Source organism: Panthera tigris, chromosome B1 (assembly GCF_018350195.1).
Source record: "Panthera tigris isolate Pti1 chromosome B1, P.tigris_Pti1_mat1.1, whole genome shotgun sequence".
NCBI lineage: Eukaryota > Metazoa > Chordata > Mammalia > Carnivora > Felidae > Panthera > Panthera tigris.
In genome coordinates, this window is record NC_056663.1 from 74,567,199 (window position 1) to 74,586,236 (window position 19,038).

The 19,038-nt window shown below is 41.5% G+C and overlaps 1 protein-coding gene across 4 annotated transcripts in view; it reads left to right on the forward strand.

The window, feature by feature from the left end:
* The first annotated feature begins 14,256 nt into the window (after positions 1-14,256).
* FBXW7 (F-box and WD repeat domain containing 7) overlaps positions 14,257-19,038 on the forward strand; it is a 225,305-nt gene continuing 220,523 nt past the window's right edge. For 3 of the 4 annotated variants that reach the window (XM_042983767.1, XM_015538395.2, XM_007084178.3), the window contains exon 1: positions 14,263-15,397. The gene's annotated coding sequence lies outside the window, so the exon portion shown is untranslated. Of the gene's footprint in view, positions 15,398-19,038 lie in introns of all 4 variants that reach the window. The other variant, XM_042983769.1, reaches the window with a different exon arrangement.

A 19,038-nucleotide genomic window follows, 5' to 3' on the forward strand; every position in this document is an offset into this window, starting at 1 on the left:
GGTTCTGGAAGAAGTGGGAAGAAAATAGGGATGGAGGGAGATGTATAATAGGACTTCTAAGGTATTAGTAATATTTTCTATCTTAAGTCAGGTTGTGAGTACACAAGTGTTCATTTTGTTGTTATTCCCTTTACACATAAATTATGCTTTTTGAATGTATTCAATATTTAACATGAATAAAATATAGAAATAAAGCCTAACCATAATTTCTTTCTGTTGTGACTCACAGAAGAGACTACAGGCATCAGATAGATCCAGATTCAAGTCAGGTTGGTTGTACTACCTTAGGGAAGTTAATGAGTCTCTGAGTGATAGGTTTCTCACCAGTAAAATGATTTTGATAATGTCTTCCAAGCAGGGTAGAGGTATGGATTAAATGAGATAATTTATATAAATCTTATAATCAGTGCCTGGCACATATCAGGTGCTATAAAGTAAATTTGTCCATGCTTCCCATTTTCTTCCCATTCAGAAATTTTCCATCTTCTTCATTTCACTTCATTTCAATTTAATTATTTCCTGTAAGAAAAAAATTATGTTGGGTGGGCTATGCCTTAATTTAAAAAATATTTTAGTTTCAAAAGACCATTGTCTCATTTGATCCTCTCATTCAGTCTGCATTGCCAAGCACAGGTTGCAATATGGAAAGAGCCGCAAGAAATCTTAGCAAATGAATAAATGTGGAAGGTGGGTGTAATGGGCTGAATTGTGTTTTCCCAAAGTTGAAATTCCAATCTCTAGTACCTCAGATGTAACTGTATTTGGAGATAAGGTCTTTAAAGAGGTGATTAAGTTGAAATGATGCCATTAGGATAGGGCTCTAATTCAATATGCCTCCTTATAAGAAGAAGAGATCCCAGGGATGAGCTCCCACAGAGGAAGGGCCATTTGAGGATACGTTGAGGAGGTGGGTATCTGCAAGACAAGGAGAGTGGCTTCAAGAGAAACCAACCTTGCTGACACCTTGATCATGGACTTCCAGCCTCCAGAACTGTGAGAAGCTAAAATTCCGTTGTTTAAGGGGCTTGGTCTGTGGTATTTTGTTACGGCACCTTTGTAAACTGATACAGTAGGACAAGTATTATTATCCCCAACTTATAAATGTGTAACAGAGTCTCAAGGCTTAAGACCTTCACAGATTTACACAAGCAATAAAAAGGCAGAATTGCCCACTGAACTGAATCTAGGTACCAAATTCTGGTTCTTTTCACTATAGCCTGTTACTTTTCAAATTGTGCTATATTAAGATGTTTCAGTCTATATAAACTTAATTTAAATTAAATTCTTATTTTTATCAAAGTAATATATGGGCTGATAAACAATAACAAAAATAAACAAACAAAAAAACAAGGTCACCTGCCTTTTTCCTTCCTCTAATGTTGGCTTCCTTAGAGGCAACCACTTTCAACTCTTCAGGTGTTTTTTCCTCTTAGTATTTGCATCTAAATAACATGCTAATACAGGTATGTCATAGTTTTTCAAACCAAGATGTCATCTATTAAGTTCCTATTATTAAAGATGAGTCTTTGATTATCTCAATATGTACAGACACACACCATTATCCCATGCCCTTCATCTTTAAAAAGTTTTATCACCGTCTTTGATACTTTTCTTCTTCTGTATTATCTGTATTCTCCAGGTTAGTTTTCTTTCTTGCTTTCACATTAGGCTTTCCTCAAATGTCTGGTGACCCTCGGCTTTCCATTCATATTTAAGAAAAAGTGTGTTTTCTGCTTTACCCTGCATTTGTGCCTTCAGAAGCAACTAGTGACTTCAATTTTTCCATTTTCTAGGGTTCCATATCAGGGATTGGCTGGTTATTGCTGGACACGCTGCTACAGAAACTTAGGTTTTAGCTTTCTTTTCTCTACGTTAGCTGTTCCTGTCTACCTACTATTTTCTAGAATTTTCTGACATCTCTTGTCTCCTGTTATCTCCTGTTCTGTTTGTACTTTTTTCTACCATTACTATTATTTTAGGGGGTTTGGGAGGAAATAGAGACAAACATAGGTCTTTAAATAGGAGTCAACATTTCTAATTTTGACTTTTTTAAGATTTTTACTATTAGTCAATAAGCAATGGTTAGTATCAGTTCAATGCATAATGAATAAAATATGAATGCACAGTGCACAATGAATAAAAATATCTGTGAGTAACTATTTTTCCAGTTGCCTCTGTCCAAGCCTCTTTTATATTGAAAACCTCAGCTTGTGTGTTATGGGTAATAAGAGTAATATGATATTTTATACTTAAGTATCACTTACACTTGAAGACTTTCATGCTTAGAGCCAGGTGAGGAGGGTGAACACATGGAGAGAAGGACCAGTGTGGAGTCAGATTCTGAGCGGGCTGAGGAGGCCTTCCACGTGGTGACCTTCCACCTGGTGGCAAAGCCTGAATGGGGGGAGGAGAAGATCCATCCAGAGAGGTGGCATGCCCTGAGAAGTTGGGGGACAGATTCCATGTAAGGTGAAAAGGGCATCCATACTGTGGGATAACCTGTGGTGAGGTGTCAGAGGCCAGGTTTGTTGAAGGGCATGTCTGACTTGGAAATAGCCTGGCACAGGGGTCCTAGCTCAAGCAGCTACGGGGAAGGAGGGGATACCTGCAAGGAGGCAGTGGCAGTGGTGTGATTTTGGTTATATACCAAGTGATTGATCAAATAAGTAAGTATATTAAGAATAATGCAAGTCAGGTTTTTCACCCTAGGAGAATGAAGTCATAAATATGGAAACGGAAAAAAACTAGAATAAACCTCCAGGTGTTAGGGGTGCCTGGGTGGCTCAGTCGGTTGAGCGTTGGACTTTGGCTCAGGTCATGATCTCCCTGTCTGTGAGTTCAAGCCCCGTGTAGGGCTCTGTGCTGACAGATCAGAGCCTGGAGCCTGTTTCAGATTCTGTGTCTCCCTCTCTCTCTGCCCCTCCCGACTCATGCTCTGTCTCTGTCAGAAATAAATAAATAAACATTAAAAAATTTTTTTAAAAAATGTTTAAACTTCCAGGTATTGGATTGGAATTAGACATTTTCAGTGTGAACTCATGAATTGCACTGTATCTATATTTATATGGCATTGATATTAATATATAAAAACAGATGTAAATGTGTGTATGCATGTGTGTGTATGTATACATGTTCCCTAGCTCTGTCCATCAAGAGAGTCTGAGACCTGTGAACTCCAAATATAACCAGCAGACCCACCCAGACTGTGGCTTCCAAATACTGTTCTCCACTTAAAGGGACCGAGCAAGGCTCCTTGGTAGAGTGCCAGATTTATCATATAGAAATACAGTAAATATTTAGCAAATAAGAGATTATTGCATGGGACATGCCTATGCTAAACACTTAATTCATTATTTATATGAAATTCAAATTTAACTGATGAACCTTCATTTTATTTGGTAACCCCTATTCTTCAGAGAAATGATTACTTCCAACACTGGGGAAGGGAAAGTACAAGATGAGCCTGGAATATTTTGTTGGGCTAGAAAAAAAAATACTAAAAAAAATGATGGGACAAAACGAGATAGAAGCCAATTTGGAGGGGTATCCACTGGCCAAATATAGGACATTGTAAGCATCAAAATAAATAATAATAATAGTAACAGATTATAACTCATTAAACAAGGAAATCATGCGCCCATACAGATATAAATAAAAGAGTAAAATGAAAATTTGATGAGGAATAAAATATTTATTTAGAACTAAAATATCTCCTCACAAAATTAATACTCATTAATTCCAAATGGAAAAAACAGTAACTTTATTTTGGAGTTACCTAATTGTGGCAAAGCCTGGCAGACTCCATTTTAATCGAATAATTAAACTGGACTTCATCAGTAAAAGGACAAACTGAAACTGACTCAATACAATAACAGCACTACTCTGGTGGTATTTGTGCTAAACATAAACACACCCAAACTGAGGGATATTCTACAAAACAACTATCATCTTCAAAAATATCAAAGTTGTGAAAGTCAAAGAAATATTGAGGAAACATTTTAGACTTAAAGAGATTAAAGAGATGTGACAAATGCAACACACATTCTGAAGTGTACTCTATTTTGCTATCAAAGTTATTACTGGAACAATTAATGAAATTTAATGGCGGACTCAGGACTAGGTGGTAGTTAATGTTAATGTAGTCAATGTTAATGTCCTTATTAGGTTGGCAATTTCCTCCCAAATGGGTCAAGATAAAGAAGTTCTTTAAACTGTACTTACAACTTTTACATGAATTTCAGATTGTTTGAAAATAAAAATGTTTATTTTTGGTTTTAATAGGGAAATGAATATTTAATCATTCTTACACATAGGTCTAAAAACAGAGCTTAAAATGCCACTAATAAGTTTGCAATGATGATGTAAAAGACTAAAAGCCAACCATCTGGAGATCACAAATTCATTTATTTAAAAATGCTCTTGAAATTAAATTGCTAGAATTTTTCAGCTACAAGAAGCAAAAAAAGATTCTGTATATTACTGATACCTGCATGCAAAACATGAAGGAAAATTGCTCTTTAAAATAAAAACAAATGGAAGGTATTTCTGGGATTCAGACAGTGGCATTTCACCTCTGGGGTACATAGTCCTTTTAAGAAAAACATCTTTAAGGGTGTAACGGACTGAACGTTCACATGTTGAAATATTACTGCCCCCACCCCCACTTCCTGCACAGCCATGTACTAAGAGGCGAGCCCTTTGGGAGGTTATTAGGAGTAGATGAGGTTGTGAGGGCATAGGGCTCATGAATGGGATTAGTAGTACCCTTGTAAGAGTTAGCAGAGTGGTTGATGCTCTTTGTTCTTCATCATGTGAGGCTACAACAAGTGGACAATCTGCGACCCACAAGACGGCTTTCACCTGAGCATGGTGGCACCCTGCTCTCGGACTTCCAGCCTCTGGAACTGTAAATTTCTGGTGTTTATGAGCCACCCAGATTGATGGTTTCTTGTTATGGCAGTCAGGACAGACTAAGACAAAGTGTGTCAGATACTGCTGATTTCCTACTCCTTGTCTGTTCTTCCCACTCTCCTTATTAATGGAATTTCAACTTCATTGGGGCTCACTTGGAGCCCCAATGCCCAGCAAAAAGGCTTCTCAGCCTTCTTTGGGTCTAGGCATGGCCTCAAGTTCTCTCAGTGAGACCTAAACAGAATTGTGCTGGAAATGTTGGGGAGAGAATCTTCATTTCCTCATACAGGCACCACCCTTTCCTTTTCCTTCCAGTCTGCATTTAAATGTGATTCCTGAAAAACAGCCACTTATTTGTGACTCATTAGGCAGCAGGCTTGATGATAAAAGTCAATGTGACATGGATGGCAATAAGGATGGCAAAAAAAGAAAAGTAGCCTAGGTACCTGATGGTACTATGAGCTGCTATGCCAATCTTGGATTCCCTACTAGAGGATTTTTCATTAAGAGAAAGAACGAATCCTCTAAATGTCTATGTCTACTGGGTTTTCTGTTATTTGCATCTGAATACAGTATTATTATTACTGTCTTTATTTTATTTTTTAAGTAGGCTTCACACCCAGCGTGGAGCCCAATGCTGGGCTTGAACTCATGACCCTGAGATCAAGACCTGAGCTGAGAGCAAGAGTCAGATGTTTAACTGACTGAGCCACCCAGGCATCCCTGTGTACATTATTAAAAATGAGTTTGATGGGATTTTTCATAAAAGGTGAAGACCCAAGAGAGTTGAATGGCTTGCTCAATAAAATAAAAGGAATCTTGTATTTAAGGAGATTGTTTTGGAGAGATATGAGGAATGTGTGTGTGTGTGTGTGTGGGGGGGGTGGTTAGAGTAGCAGATATAGGGTGATGGAAAGAGACCTGATAAAACACATAATCAGTGAAGAAAATCCCTAAGCTTGCAATTGGCCAACAGTTTTAGGAAAAGTTCTGACATTGATTTTGAAGTTGTTTCCTGTGCTATAGAAGTTGGTTTTTATACTATAATAACCACTTGTTACCCTTCAACCTAAAAGTGCACTACATAGAACCGTCTCATGTTGATGAATGGAAATAGTAGTGTCCAGTGCAGGGCATGGCATTGAAATAATTTGAACAAGCCAGCCACAGTGGAGAGAGGTAGAGGTGGCTCTGAACTTTTCATAGCTTATCAGATGGTAGGTCATGACATTTTATTTGGTTTTAAAAGAAATGTCAACCCTGGAATAAAAGGCTGGAGAACCTGAGGATTTCATCTTTGGAATGGCAGCCTATTTGTTGAAAAGGCAGCCTTAAAGAAATACCTGGAGGGTATTGGTGTTCTAATATGTGGTACTTCTTTCACGGAAGAGTCAATCCCTAGAGTTCTTGTTTTCTTTTCTCTAGAAGTTCTTTTATAGTTTGGAACTGAGAATGGAACTCAGAACTCATGTTTCTATAAAAACAGTTTAACAAAGGGGGTTTGCATTCTCATGTCAGGTCACAAAGGCTTATCAAACCCAACCTCACTAGACTGGAATACTAACATAAGGACTTGCTATTCTTTATGTTTCTAAATGCAAACTCGGTATTAAAGTCAGAAACTTCACATAACTTTACATTCTGCTCAGTTCACTGTCTGATTGAGGTCAGATAGAACTCCCCTGCAGAGCAACTAAAGAATCTGAACTCTTAGCATGTGATCTAGTGTCTTAGCATCCTTTGCTTTTAAGCATTGTAGACAAGGGAGAAGTCACAAGCTGATTGTCTCAAAGGAGACTTTAGAATCAAACCTGGGAGTGGCTCTATTACTTTTGCCCGCTTTCCCTTGGTCAGACCAGTTACATGACCCCAGCCTAATAGCAAGGGAAACTGGGAATAGAGTCTTCCTATGTGGTCAGGAAGAGGAAAAAGGAACGTAGGCATCTTGTGCCTACTTTGCAGGGTTTTGTGAAGATTGAATAACTGCATATTCTAGGTTCTTGACAAATGTTATGCCCTTTCCCTCCTTTGAAGTCAGCTCAGTACACACTCATGGTGGTGGCAGGTTGCACTGGTGGTGGGTTCTGATGCAGAGGACTCTTAGTGAAAGGGTTTTGGTAAAGGAAATCAGGCAGATTCTGGTAGAGCTAAGAAGAGGTTGTGGTAGCCTGGAAGGTGGGCAGAGAATAAGAGAAGATAAGAACTGTGCAGTTAGATGCTCTTGAAAGTGTTCCTGGAAAGTTAGGACAAATTCGAAGAGAGGCAAAAGAGGTAATAAGGGTTTGGGCCGGGAGAAAAAAGACAGAGCTTTCCAGGAAAAGTATGGTATGGCGAAGGCGGAAGGAAGCAGTGTCTAAGAAAACGTGTAGGCTACTTTCAGAAAATAGGGGAATGCTCAGTATCTCCGTGAGTTCCCCACTTATTAAAGCTGCACTAAAGTGGTGTCAAAGGTGAATGAAAAGCTACTGGGTAAAGGGAGACCATCCTCCACAAAAATGCATAATGTTTTTAGAAAAAAAAAATACAATGCTCTTAAAATATAACATTGTCAAAGACAGAAATGACATAATGTAAAATAATTATTTCCAAATATTCTTGGAGAGTCCAGTTTTCAGTTTCTCTAAAAATATCTACATTTAAATAGGATTGAAGAAAAAAAATATGATTGAAGAGTGCAATGTGTGAAACTTGATTGGATCCAGATTGGGGGAGGGCACACACTATCAAAAATATTATTGGTCGTTTATATTTGAAATTTGCTAAGAGAGATCTGAAATGTTTAAATGTCACCACACACACAAAAAGGTAACTATGTGAGGGGATAGATGTGTTAACTAACCTCAATGTGGCAATCATTTCACAAATATGTATGTATATAAAATCATCATGTTGTACACCTTAACCTTGTACGGTGTTATTTGTCAAATCATATTCCAATAAAACTGGAAAAAATACTTGGGACAATTAGGGAAATCTAAAAATGAAGTACATATTTCGATGTAGATTTCTGTTCATTTTCTTAGGTCAGATTAAAGACTGAAGTTAGGTATATCCTTTTGCTTAGGTGATACCTGCTTAAGTCCTGGGAGTGAAGCAATATGATGCCTGCAACTTAACTTTCAAATGGTTCAGGAAAGTGTAAAGCTAATAGAGCAAAATGTTAACAATGACTGGATCTAGCTAAATAAATATGCATTATACTACTTTTCAGTGTTTCTGTATTTAAAAAAAAATTGTCATAATGAAATTCTGAAAAATGACAACAAAATTGAAGGTTTCTAGCATGTAATCATTTACTTGCTTATCAAGAGAATAAAAGTAGTCACCCATTTACTTATAGATCATCAGATGAAAATATATTCTGGTGGTGCCTGGAGTCAAGTATCAAACCTGACACATACTAGGGAGTAGACTAGTTCCACGAAGCTAGAGATTAGGTCTGTTTTGCCATTACATGTTCAGCACTTAGTTAAGTGCTAGGAAATAGTAGATGATAAGTAAATTTTTGTTCACTGAATTGTCAAGTAAATGGGAAAACTCTATGCTTATGATAGATATTCTAACACTTTTATATTTTCTACATTTCACTGCCTTTGGGAAGTTATGGTAAAAATAGACATATACTATTGCTGTATCCAGTACCTTTGGCGAGTCCTTACTGTTAATCCAATAGCTCAGCCTTGAATTTCAAGCCAGAACATTTTATTTTTAAAAAAAAAATTTTTTTTTTCCAACGTTTTTTATTTATTTTTGGGACAGAGAGAGACAGAGCATGAACGGGGGAGGGGCAGAGAGAGAGGGAGACACAGAATCGGAAACAGGCTCCAGGCTCCGAGCCATCAGCCTAGAGCCTGACGCGGGGCTCGAACTCACAGACCGCGAGATCGTGACCTGGCTGAAGTCGGACGCTTAACCGACTGCGCCACCCAGGCGCCCCTCAAGCCAGAACATTTTAAAGCCTTTGCTCCTCAGAGTTAAGTTACATCTAATCCTACCTTATCAGGATTTTATTAGGTAAACACACTTTGTGACTATTAATAATAAAACCAAACGAAGGGTTTTTCTGAAAATCTGAGGTTAAGTTATCAAAGATTATAAGTGATTTACTTATTTTCTGTTAAAACTAGTAATCATCTATAATTCATTTTTACATCTTTTTGCAAATCCAGTTGATGATAAAGGCAACACAGGGGTGATCTCATCAGGCAGTTGATAGGTTTTCTAGGTTGACTTGTTCTTGGATTTACAAATGTCATTATGTTCTGACATTCAACATTTTTAAACAGCATTATTAAATTATTAGGGAGCTGATCATGTAATCCAAGGGCCTTCTCTGAATTATTTTTCACTACTAACCATTGCTTTCTTTTGCACAATTTTTTTCTTGGATACTGAGAAAGTATGGTAGTTCTCTGAAGAGGCGATAAGGTTTAGTGAAGGAAAGAGTGGAGAAACCTTCTTCTTCTTCTTCTTCTTCTTTTTTTTTTGAGGGGGGGAGGGGCAAAGAGAGGGAGAGAGAGAATCTTAAGCAGGCTCCACGCTTAGCACAGAGCCCCACGTGGGGCTTGATCCCACAACTGTGAGATCATGACCTGAGCTGAAATCATGAGTTGGCCACCCAACTGACTGAGCCACCCAGGCACTCCTGGGAAACCTTATTTTTTTAAAAAACAAGTTTCCATGCAATCCCTTTATAGAATTTATTTATAATAATCTTTAAAATTGTATTTATTTATTTTTATTTATATCAACCTTAATCTGATTCTAAAGCTGTCAGACTTAAAATAATCTTATTCAATGACAGAATAAGAAGTTTGCCATATGGAAGTGAACAATATTCTACAGACCATTGGAATTAATTTATCTTACTGCTCCAGAAGACTGAGTCAGTGGGATATAATGGCAAGAATACTTATTAGGAGACTTGGGGTGGAGTCCAGGCATCTTATTTACTTGCCCTTTTGACTCTAGGTAAAATACTTAATTTCTCTGGGTCTCATCTTCCTCCAGCTTTAAAATATCACTGATTTGGGGGTGCGTGGGTGGCTCAGTCAGTTGAGCATCCGATTTTTTTTTATTAATTTTTTAATGTTTATTTATTTTTGAGAGAGAGAGAGAGAGAGAGAGAGCAAGTAGGGGAGGATCAGAGAGAGAGGGAAACACAGAATCCAAAGCAGGCTCCAGGTTCTGAGCTGCCAGCAGAGCCTGACGTGGGGCCTGAACTCATGAGATGTGAGATCATGATCTGAGAAGAACTCAGACACTTAACTGACTGAGCCACTCAGGCACCCCAAGCGTCGGATTCTTGATTTTAGCTCAGGTCATGATCTCATGGTTTATGGGATCAAACCCTGTATCGGGATTCTCGCTGAAAGTGTGGAGCCTGCTTGGGATTCTCTCTCCCTCTCTCTCTCTGCCCCCTTTCCACTCACATGCACTTTCTACTTCTCACAAGATAAATGAATAAAAACATTAATAAAAAATAAAATATCACTGATTCAACACAAAGAACTGACAGATATGAAAATGATAAAGACAACCAAAGAGAATATGTTGGGAAAATTTGCCAGGAGAGACATGTATGGTATGTATTCAATATTACTGAGTAAAATTAGAAAACAAATAAACCCAACAAACCATGTATTTTAGCAGGGACTTCAGAAGGAAAGAAAAAGTCACTGTGGCTTATAAAATGAATGAAACTGGGAAATGAAAAAAAGAAGTGTGTAGGGGAAACAATTTGTTACATAGTTGCCTATACAAAGTAACAAAGGACAGAATTCAGTTACATAGATTCAAGAGAATAAAAATTGCCTTTACATACTTGAGGGAAACTAACAACAAAACCCAAAACCACCACAAGAAATTCCAGCAATAATAGTTGAAAGCATGGCATTATTTTGGAGGGTAAAAAATAAAAAATAGTTTTATCCTGTTTTTAAGAAGTTTATAATCAAATTCATAAAAGATAATTAGGTAAGCTATATTTTGGAAAGAGTCGTCCCAAATACAATTCATTAGGTAGCATTGCCTTACCTGAAATAAATTGTTCAAATGTGGACTATAAAAGGATATTGGAAAATCAGGCATCTCAGATACTGGGCATGAAAAAGTCAATTACACACTTCACAAGAGGAAATCCAAATGGCTACTGGATATATGAAAAGGAACTCAATAGCATCAGTACTCACAGAAATGTAAACTCAAACCACAATGACATCCTACTGCACACCCACTGGACTGGCCAAAGGACTGGCAGCGCTGAGTGTGGCTGAGGTTGTGGAGCAATGGGACTCACGTACGTGTCTGGCATGAGTATAACACTCTAGAAGCAGCCCCCAGGTATATATCATACAGAAACTTGTATAAATGTGATGGAATACACACACGGAGAATGTTCACAGCAGCGTTTTTAACAGTTCCAAACTGGAAACGATCCAGATGTCCATAAACAATAAAATGGCTAAATAAATTATGGCATATTGCTACGATGAAACATGGTAATATGCAGCAATTAAAATGAACAAATCACAACTATATGAACAACCTGAACAACATATGGCTTCCAAACGACATTGTGAGAAAGCAGCAAGCAAACAGGTTACATATTATGTTATTCCATTTAATAAAGTTCAAAAGAAAGGGCAAAACTAAACAATATACTGTTTAGGGATGTACGCTTGTGAAAAAACAATAGAGAAAAGCAAGGAAATGATTATCACAACAAGTTAGAATAATGGCTACCTCTAAAAGAGAGGGAAAGAGTTGTGCTCAGGAAGGTCACCAGGGGGGCTTCTAGGATGCTGGCAATGTTCCATTTCTTGACCTGGTTGGTCACAGGCAGGTTTCTTTTAGAACTACTCATTATACTGAATAACTGCTTTATGCATTTAAATGTATATTTCACAATAAACATGCTAAAAGTAATTGAAGACTTTAGATGGCATTTCTAGAAACTTTACCAGATGTTTTAGCTCATGAAATCTTGACAGTAAAAACCACTGATGTGGGATAATAAAACACTGATTAAATCGTTTATCATAAGAACTCACTTCTCAAGTGCAGGAGAAAAGAACCTTACAAATAACCCTTTGTTATATTTTAACATAGTACGTAGATCTTTATCACACACAAACTGATGAAGCAGGGAAAAGTACTGTTACCTGAAATTTCAGATTTTTTGGAATTTTGAACAAACTAGCTGTTTTCTCCTCTGGATTAATAAGAAGTAAAAGAAATAAAGAGATGCAGACTAAGTTGGAAATGTATGAACTTCCTCCTCTCCAGTTGCCAGTTCCAGCTGTTTCCTCCAGTTATCACGCTGGGTGGTGAGGTGGGTGGATTTTGCCCAGCAAGCTTAGTGCTGCTGTTATTTCATAAGTAGGTGGATGAGGGCTCTCCTGAGTGCTATTCTGTTTCTCACTACTGAGGTTCTAAGGTGGAGACACTGACAATGAAAACAGATCAGGCTGCTGACAAACCCCATGTGGTACAGTACATACTTTTCTGGAGGCGTCCTCGGCTGCGTTGCAGAGCTCTGATGTTTGCGCTCTTTATCCAAAGCCCACAGAACTTAAAATCTGAGGTGCTCAGGCTTCACAAAATCTCCTAAGTTGGCATATTTTACTCATTCAATTTCCATCAGGAAATTAGGAAGGGGGAAAAAACCAAATAAAGATTTATTTTGTAACCAGGTGGGGCTATAACTGCTGGTCACATTCCCTGTGAGTCTTATTTGGAAGGACATGGCAGGGCATTGGTCATGACAAGGCAGTCAAATCCATGCTAGCTTAAGCAGGATAGTTAGCCTGGCTCTTGGAACTTCGGACAGTTGGGCAAGTGCCACTTTGTGAGTCTCTTCTTGCTTCTGCAACATCCGCTTCCGCACTTCCATTGATCTTTCTGCAGCATTTTAATAAAAATGAGCCCTTGGATTCACCCAGTTAGAAGTTTCCTTGGTATACTGTTTGCGTATGGTGGTGGTAGAAACCCCGAGCTTCCACAATTTGCCTATAAAAACTTGCTCCTTATTCCCTAAAGTGGAAAGACTTGTAATATCCATTAATGCTGCTTCCCAAGCAGGTAGGGTGTGCCAGGGTCCGGTGACAGAACTCTAGAATCTGCTTCCTTTCATCATTGCTGCCGCTTTCATCTCCGTCTCACGCTATTCCCCCGGACAGGTGCAAGACAGATTCTGAGGATTCTGGTCCTTTCATCTTAAAACATTTCTTTTCCTAGAGAACTACACTTCCAACTTCATGAGTTTTTATTTGAACTTACTTTCCAGGATAACATCTGTAGGAAAAGCTGCATAATCGTACTAATACCTAATTTAGAGAGGAGATAGCTTTGGAATCAGACCTGAAACACAGGCCAACATTTCTTGATTATGGTTATAGATGGACACTTATGAACAACCAAGATCAGTTCTCCAAAGCTTCATACAAGCAAGAATGAGTACTAAAAGTGAGACAATAAAGTCAAATATCGTTCCGTAATCTCCGGGAGGACGGCTCCCTTCCCTCGCGTCGGCAATTCGCCCCCCTTTACACTAAAGACACAAGTTGTGACACCGTACCTAAACCGCACCCCTATTTCCTTTCGTGGCGGGGCGGGGGGGGGGAGGAGGGCTGTATTACCACTCTCTTCTTTACAATGCCCCGCAGCTTACAAAACGCTTACACTTCCATCAACTCCTCTGAACTCCGCGGGTACCTCGGAGGGAGGCATTCATTCATCAAACATTTGCTCGGCCGGACCACACGTTATCGGGTGCTAGGTCTCGCCCCAAACCGCGGGAAGGGTGGGACGCTCGCTCCCTGGAGCAGGTGCAGCGGAACGGACGTCGGGCAAGTTCTCGCCCAGTCTGGCTTTTCGAAGGCCCATTTGGGGCGATATGCCTCACCTTCGGGGGGTGCGCGCCCGAGCATGGCCGTGCGGCCTGGGCCTTCCTCCTTGCTCCCAAAGGAGCCGTCACCACCTGCCCTGAAGGAAACCTCTACAGAGCAAGCTCTCCCCGCCGCCGTCGGGTCAGGGGTAAGATCAGGCGGCAGCTTAGGCTCCACTCGGCTCCTCCCCTTCCTCTCTTCAATTCTGACGCGGCCGTAGAGGCGGCGGCAGCCGCTGCTAGTCCCGCGGCTCGAGGCGCACCCACCCGCTCGCGGAGCCCAGACTTCCTCTTCCCTTGCAGCGTCATCAGAGCGCGCTGGAGTCAGCCAGGGCGGGGTGATTAGAAAGGGGAAAAAAAAAAAAAAAAAAAAAAAGGCCAGCGGAGGAAACGTCCCGGCGGAAAGAAAAGGGAGGGGGTGAGGGGAGCTGTTGCTAGGTGACTTGCGTCATCGGGCCGCGCCGCTTTCCTCCCGCCCCTCTCTGGAGTGAGGCGAGAGCCCCGCACAGAGCGAGCGAGACAGCGAGCTGAGCTCCGGGCGCTACCGCCACCGCAGCGGAGAGCGTGAGACCGAGGGAGCATCTGAGAGACCCAGCCTCCGCGCACTGGCCACGGCCGAGACCTTCGTCCTGACCTGGACCGGCGGGAGTCGCGGCCACCCCTCTTTTCCCCCCCTCACCTTCCCGGCCGGCAGCGGCGGCTGCACACGCCGGAGCCCGAGCCGGAGCCGGCGGCTGGGGGGGCTGGGAGGCGGCTACCTCAGGCCGGGACTAGTCAGCTGCTCCGCGGTGAGAAGACGCTGAGGAGGGGGTCGCAGCTTCTGTCTCGTCCCGGGGCGCGGGGCGAGGGACCCCCAACGTGTAGGGAGGGGGTCCCAGCCGCAGCGACACATGCGGGAGCCGGGAGCGGGGGCGGCGCCGAGCGGAGCCGGCCGGGTCCCCCACCTCGCCGCCGCCTCGGCCACCCGCCCGGGGCCATAGCATCTTGCCCCCGGAGTGTATGAACCCGGGACCCACGCTCAGCAACCACCCCCCGGCCGGGGGGGCGGGGACCCCAATGTGAAGCGGCGGCCCCGGCGGCGGGGAGAGCAGGACCGGCGCCACCGTCCTTTCCTTACCTTCCCCCTCTCCTCAGCCCCCTCGCGAGGGGGGGGGTCTTTTCCCTCGGCCTGTCGCCGGCCCCCCGGCTCCTCGGCAGGACTCCGGGAGGAGTTCTTAGAGCCCCCTCCCCCGCCCCAGCCCCGAGGGCGGCGGGGCCGGGGGGGACCCGGGGGGCCGGCCGCAGCCTCAGCCCAGAGGAAAACTTTATAAAAGCAAAATCTGGAGCCTCCCAAACGTGACTGTCCCGGGAGAAGTGGCCCAGGACGGGCAGCAGACACAGCCTGAAGGGACCCAGGAAGAGGAAAAGCGGAGGTAAGCGGGGCCGCTGCCGCCTCCTCTGCTCCGGCAGCGCGGAAGAGACCCGGGTGACCGCCTGGCTCAGAGACACAAGCACCGCTTCTTCCTCAGTAACGCGCCGAGCCTTCCGCAGCTGCCGCTTCAGAGCGAACGAGGAAGGGAACCAGCCCACTTTCTCAGCGCCACGGCTCTTCCCTAAAGTGTGAGTGGCCCCGGGAAAGGGAACGGAGGGGTGGAACGTGGGAGGATACCGGTTCGCTCTCCTGGAGTTTGGCTGATGTTTGACCGGAGTGTTGGCAGAGCGTGGATCAGAGGGTGTATCTTTATGTTTACAGCGAGGAGGAGGGTCTTGGATCGTCCACTGGTTTCGAACATTTAATACGTGGACTAGGCAAACTCACAGGTTCCCTTAGGGGAGTTCTGCCCCTATCCAGGGTGGACACTTGCACCTTTCTGGCCAGTAATTGGCAAAGGGAAATTGAGGAAGCCAAAGCATATGTGCACACAAAGGACATCTCTGTAATACACCTTTTCCTGGTACAGCGGGTGTGAAACCCCGCTGTGGTTTTTGTTTCGGGGCAACTCTTATTTGGGCTCCCACGAGGGAACCTTTTATCCTGCGAACCCCTGAAAGTAAAATTCCTTTCTTCTTTTGCAGTTTTCCTTGAGAGATTTTCATTTCGGTACCTGCTGGTGCAGGAATTTTTTTTACCTCCTCATTTCTTGGGTCCAGTTCCTGTGCATCAGGACACTGTGACAGATTTCAGTTACTCAGGAAATTCTGAGTTCTTGTGAATCACAGCTTACTTGGAGGAGAGCATCTAGTACTTTAACCAGTTTTTAAAAGTTGTTACATTTTTTCCTCACCCAAATGCTTTTTTTTTTTTTTTTAAATGTTTGGGTAGCATATGTCCTAATTGCTGGCATTTTTTTTTTTTACTTGGCAGAATGACTTGAGACTTGCTTGTTTGAGTTATCTTTACTTCCCTATCAAATGAGGAGAAACTTTTTTTTCAAATGAGGGGAAACTTCTTTAAGTTTGTTTTTACTTATTTTGGGAGAGAGATCCTGTCTGCTCAAGTGGGGGAGGGCCAGAGAGAGAGAGAGAGAGAGAGAGAGAGAGGGAGAATCCCAAGCAGGCTCCACACTGTCACGCAGAGCAGGACACAGGTCTTGATCTCACCAACCGTGACATCATGACCTGAGCCGAAGTCAGGAGTCAGTTGCTTAACCAGCTGAGCCACCCAGGTGCCCCTGAGAAACTTTTTGGTATTAAACTCTTTGAAGAATGATTATTTCCCTTCCCTTCCATTCTTGTGAAGGTGAAGTCTATAAAAATCTTTCATTTGTATCTTAGGTATCCTCTCTAGTGTCAACTTGACATGCGGGAAAGTAATGAGCATTTCATGTACTTCTACAGACCTTAAGCGTTCAGTACAGGGTAGAATTTTATTTAATAGAACACTGGCAGTACTATACTGAGAGTTGTAGTTCCTCCAGACAGCAGTGTGGACTCACACCCTCTGAAGCCACTGCTGAGAGAAGCTTTTTGGGAATGAACGTGAGCCGAGGGTTATCTGTGCTAACTTCGTCATTCAGGATCTTGACTAAATGTATTTAAAACTTTCTCAAATAGTGTTTGCATCTGTACTTTTTCTCCTTGAGGTAATGAGTTCTACAAGCTTATTAGACCCTAAATTATTTAACAGTTCATTTATTTATCCCAAACCTGTCTCTCTAAAGTTGTAAGACACATCCAGAGTTCTTGTTCTGAGAAGCGCTAGAACAAGCTGGAGTTCATCTTTTCTTGGTTTTATAGATTTTCATTGTTCCTCTTTACCGTCATCTTTCCTGACTTTGTGTGTCTGTCTTAGAATGATATCTTTCTATCCCTTGATCACTTTGCCCTCCTCAGGAACTTCTCCAGCTATTTTGTTTCTCTTTATATATTTGTGTTTGTTATGCTTTTTAAAGGAACCTTAGGTTCTGTCTATTTTAAATGGGTACTACATGAAAATACTGATTAGTGGATATAATGTTAGATGTGGAATCAGAAGCAAATGTCTCTGGACCTGTTTGCTATCTTATTTTGAGACCTTGAGGAAGTTACATATTCCATGTTTCACAAAGATGGGAAGAAGAGAACTCTAGTCTTGGCATTGGCTGTTTTTTGGGGGCAGGAGGGGGAGACAAACCAACAAACTATAATTTGAAGGTAGATTTGTACTCTATCAAAGTTGCTTACTAACTTTAAGACTTATTTTTATTGCTCTGACTATAGATTGGTTAAAAAGCATGGTAATGTTTTATTGCAAAGAAGCAGCAAAGTGTTTGGGGTCCATTTGGGGTCCCTGCCTTTGAGATGCTTTTATTTATGGCAGAGGCAATGAAACACAAGTTGCATAAAATCATAGGAAAGGGAGCATGAACCAGTGTTTGTTTATAGCCACTATATATTATACTACTATGTTTGGTACCTTTAGATATAAATGTATTTGAATATTTTTCATTAGAGAAGTGACTATATAAAACTAATTGGAGTCTCTGAGCCAAATCTGGGAAAGAAGTTCTCTTTTAGGATGAAAGGAGCAGTGGAGGTAAAGTGTTTAAGGCTTTTGGAATTGGACGGTGTGAGAGACAAGTATAATTAGGAAGTCAGCTTGATGGGAATACAGATGGAGATTGGTTGTTGAGTCAGCTTAGGGTCAGTTTGTGTTTGTGCAGTTATATGAGTATAGCCCAAAGAAGCAATTGAGAGAAATGTTCCCGAGAAGGTAGTTTTAGATGATTGAGGAGAAATTGTATTTTAGGTCAAGAGGCATTATACCTGGAGTAGGATTTTGTTTTTCTAGGAAACCAACATTAAAAAAAATTTTTTTGATGTTTATTTATTTTTGAGAGAGAGAGAGAGAGAGAGAGAGCGCGAGCGTGCGCACGTGCACACGAATGGGGGAGGGCAGAGAGAGAGAGAGAGAGAGGGAGGGAGGAAGGGAGACACACACACAGAATGCGAAGCAGGTTCCAGGCTCTGAGCTTTCAGCACGGAGCCCATCATGGGGCTCAAACCCATAACCCATGAGATCATCACCTGAGCCAAAGTCAGACGCTTGACCGACTGAGCCACCCAGGCATCCCTAAGAGAACCAGCATTTTTACACCATGGTCATCAAAGAGCTATACAGTTGCAAGCGTGAAAAAGAAGATGCCCCCAGTATTTTAGTTTGGTGCTAGTGGTTTCTTATAGAAAATAAATCAGAAATAAGGCAGTGGACTTTGCTTTGGACATTAAATTTTAGGGTGAAAGTTGATGCTGATGCAATCTGAAGATAGAAAAATAGTTAAACTAATGAGTGAAATGCTGAAAATGTAGAGTTAGGAGTCATTTTCACAGTATTAAGTTTTCTTGAGAGAGCTGACAGAGTAAAGAGATGAGAAATGTGTATTTTTACTTGGGCGGGGGGAAGGAAATCTGTTAAAGTTAGCAAAGATGTAGTAATGACAGAATGGATGAGACTGTACCTAAGAAAATGTTTTAAAAGTAGGTAAGACTTGAAGTCAACAGGGAGGAACAGCTTTTAAACATGGCTACCATGTTCAGTGTTAGGACACGTGAGTCTATATTTTTGAAAGAGCTAACAAGTTTTTTGTAGAGTATATAGGTCCCTTGAGATTAAGTTTCAAAGAATATATAGGATTTCACTGTAAAGGAAACTGTACATGAAAGCACAGATTTGTTTTTATAAAAATTTGTGTTTTTAAAGTTTGCCCTTCATTATTATCCTGAGTTTGGTCTTTAACATGATGAAGTGGGGCTAAAAATAGCTGGCAGAGAAGCCCGCTTCC